Genomic DNA, 4,444 nt, shown 5'->3' on the forward strand with positions numbered 1-4,444 from the left:
TTGTGGTTCTTTCATGAATATTGTTATTCGGATATTGATTTTGACTTCTTGATTTATCATATTAGTTTATTTATTCAATCTTGCACTTAATTATTTAATTGCTTGATCACCAATTGAATATTATCTACGAATCTAGAATTGAACTCGAAAGTGGGAATTCTATATTGCATATAGGATTGAGTAGGGCAAGTTCTTGAACTCGGGCATCGGGGAACGGATTCGTGGTTAGGATAGACATATACCTAATTGCCTTGCTTGGTTGATTTACAGGAATTATAAATGCGTTCTTGTTGATTCTAACTCTATAGACATATAGGCGTTAGGTTAGCTTGAATAGGCGAGTAAGAACTTGACAGATTCTTATGAGCAATATTAACCCTGTCAACCAATAAGCTAGATAAATTAGTCGGTCAATTCAATTGAAGAATACAATAGGATTGTTAGATAGCCCATAACCCTAGATCGTTTTCATTACATTGATATCATAAAAATCTGCTCTTTCTCTGTTCAAAGTTTATTATTTATATTTTTCTTATTTAATTAGTTGGAATAAAATATTTTTAGATTTAATTCTTGTTTAGATAATTAGGATAGTCTAATTTAGTTAATAGCTAATCATAAGTCCTCGTGGGTTCGACATCCGACTTTTAGTCACTTTATTACTTGACGACCGCGTATACTTGCGTGAGTGTGTTTGGTCGCAACACCCAGCGCCCCTGGGTGCTGGCAATGGGAAATATTTTTTTCTGACACGGGAATAGGCATAACTCTCTCATACGATGTTCGAATTCGACGATTCTTTTTGCTATGGCTCCAAAATTTCAATACGAATCTAATGCTTCAATAAAAATTGAATTTGGATCTCGTTTTCTTAATGTGATACCACATATTCTTAAAGAATTAATGTCGAAATTTCCTAGGTTCGATGCCAAAACATAGCAAATCAAGTCCGATTGACCTCAAATTTTGCACACAAGTCATAATACATCATATGAAGCTACTCAAGACTTCAAATTGTAGAAAGGAGAGTAATTACTCAAACCGACAAGTCGTATTGTTACATTCTCCCCCACTTAAATATATGTTCGTCCTCGAACGTGCCAAGAGTTGTTTTCCAAACCATCAAATAACTATTCCATCTTACCACGCACATACCCGAGGTGATCCCACGCCACCCTATTCCATATAGGCCTGACAACACAACATAATTGAATATCATTACTTTAACCTTAGTCCTTAAAACTTAGAACCCAATTTCCAACATTTAAAATTTCTTACAAGACCCGAGTCTCACATCTACACGATGTATAAGTCTGAACAAGCTATATCAAGACATAACCATAACCCTAGATATAATTACATAACATAGTACACAACTCGTATACTCGCAGCACCATTCCCGATCACAGTAACTACTCAAAACCAATATTGTACTAGTATTAAACCCCATATCAAACAAAACATCGTTCCAAAACCTTCATACACTGCTGAAAATGAAAGAAACACGTGGAATCTCATGACCCCTTATCAGATCAACAAGTCATAGAGTTCTCTCACCCCAACTAGAACCATAATCACTTTCTAAGCCGATTTTCAATATTATCCTCTCGAATATACCGTAATCAAACCTGATAGTACCCATTCTAGGTCCAATGACCTTAAATTATTAAACACAACTAACCCACATACATGCCGCACCAATATAACTCAAGCCACAACTGCGCAATCCGTGAACCCAAAAATGGGAAATATCTCAAAGAAGAGAATCGTATTGCAAGTTCAATAAGCACCACCACAACCGCCATGCTATCAGCTCATCATATATAGTAGAACCAAGTCACACAAATCTAATAACGGTAACCAGCTCTCCTAGAGCTCACATTAACATCAACTGCATGGACAACTCACGTGCTATAGTATCAATATCTGGACCCGCATGGACAATTCATATGCCAATAACATAATCCGCCTGGCATGGTCACAGGCCTCAGTCCAAGCATATCATACAGGAGCAATCAATTAAGTACATATGTATATGATATATGAAATAAGATTCACATACTCCTGGACTGGTATAATTAACACTCCATAGAATAGGCATATGCAAAGTGTGCTATCACAACTCAAATCGGCAAGTTAACGCAGAAATAGTAACTACCAAGTTTACTCAGAGAATTAGCCTCTTTGTAACCTCAAGTATAGCCCAGATAGTTCTCCACAAAGGTATGAATACGAGAAACGTTATAACTTTATGCTTAACAGTCAACTCTAAAAGTACCTTATGTGAATTTAAAATTGTTCTTCTTACCTTCCTTATACAAAAATGTAGAATCCATAGTCATACAAAATTTTCGCAAGTCCGGGCACCATTAAATGCGAATCTCAGATTTTATCCATACATAAGTCCGGAGAAATTCTTAATTGGTCTATATAAACCTCGAACCTATTAGAACTTTCTCGAGAGTCACCCACTTTGTTCAAATCCAAATTGCACCGCCCAAATGGGCTGAAAGATACGTGCCTCATTAGCACAGCATCACTCAAAGAGGTAATCCTGCCTTAACACCACTGATCAAATTCATACTCTGTACTCACTACATCATTCACAATTAACAAATCACTCATTCCATGATTTTCATATTTTTATAAAGTGCCATAACACGTATCCAGAAATTTCCTTACTCGAGTCATTCTCAAACTCCACCTTTGCAAGTCTAACTAATCCACAAGTATACTTCAGACCAAACCAATACAACACATAATCGTGCAATAAAATCGCAAATAGCAGACTCTCCCACTTGGCTCAAAGCCATATAAAAAAACACCTAATAACCCATCATACCCATACTCTATTATTGTCATACTCCCGCAGTCATTTCAACAAAAATTCTTCACAAGCTCAGGTAACACAAATCATAAAATACCTTAAATCATATGCTAAGCTCACCTTCATCCCGTGATGGTCAAGTCAACTTTCTCAACCAATCCAAACTCGAATCTCAACACATATACCCCGCTGTTAGAAAAGAAACTCCCCACATAATATTATAAGGAACACACCAACGTAGATTACTCCGCAGGAGATAACCCACCTACTTAGTCTCAAATTGGCATTTTGCTATACGCTTTCGCAGCCACAATTTCTATGCAATCACTTAATCTTTCTGAGTCCAAACTCATTATCAAGACATGAGAATTTAATGTGTCCCCAATTTCACAATGTGAAAGGCCCTTCAACACATTCATAACCCGAGACTATACATCACATCAAGACAGAAATTAAGTACCCAATAGTCATTTTCACATACCAAACAAACTCATCCTGTTATATTCAAACCATCTAGACACATTCTATAGTCACATCATGCTCATCATATAGCTATTCAACCGCGCATCAAGCCACAAATTCCACTCATAGGGACACTGCTGGACATATGAGTCCAAATGTATAAGTTCACACAACTAAAGCTATCGAGCCTAAGCTGCAGTCTAAATCTGGCCTCAAATCCTCCAGACTGGCCCATCACCAAAACACAGAATAAACATCTCAAACATCGTTCATGGAATCACAAGCCGGCGATGCACAGCTGATACCGAGCGCTCACATGCGCACATGAATGCATGGAAGGAATTTAAAAGGTTATGTTTCAATCTGAATCAATTCCGCATGATAAGGAAAGAAAGATGGAAAATTATCCTAAATGCCATGTAGCCTCTCGAAGATAAGTATGGACGTCATCATACCAATCTGCAAGACTCTACTAGACATTTGCTCATGACTTGTAGAACCTATGAACCTAGGGCTCTGATCCCAAAATCCAACTGGTCGTGATGGCACCTAACCTAACCCGCTAGGTAAGCTAACTTTCAACTATCCAATTCCAATAACAATTATTAAAGCAATTTAAGTAAATAAAGATCTTAATCTTATACATTCCCCAAGAACTGGTAGTACAAATCATGAGCTTCAAAGAATAGAATTTACAAAACTGGTATGAAATAATACATCATCTGTTCGAAATGTACATGAACAGATTATTATAAATCTAAGGCTACCATGAACAACAGACAGCTACAACCGGAATGCGGGTACATCTTCAGATCCAGCTCCCAACAAACACAGCAACATCAATAGCCAACATCTGCACGCAAGGTGCAGAAGTGTAGTATGAGTACAACCGACTCTATGTACTCGATAAGAAACAAACCTAACCTTAGGTTGAAAGTAGTGACGAGCTTGTACCAAGGTCGGGTCCACACCAATAGCCAACAACAGTCCATAACAACGTAAAGAAAATAATACAAGAAGTACTCAGAGATAAAAATGCTCTGCAAAACCATGATTTCTGAAAATAGTTCTGCCTTTCAAGTACATCAGTGAAAACCCAAATTGTTTACCAAAGTTGTCAAAAATATGAGTAAGTTTGAAAATAGTAATTTTCCA

Source organism: Nicotiana tomentosiformis, chromosome 5, assembly GCF_000390325.3.
Source record: "Nicotiana tomentosiformis chromosome 5, ASM39032v3, whole genome shotgun sequence".
Classification (NCBI taxonomy): domain Eukaryota; kingdom Viridiplantae; phylum Streptophyta; class Magnoliopsida; order Solanales; family Solanaceae; genus Nicotiana; species Nicotiana tomentosiformis.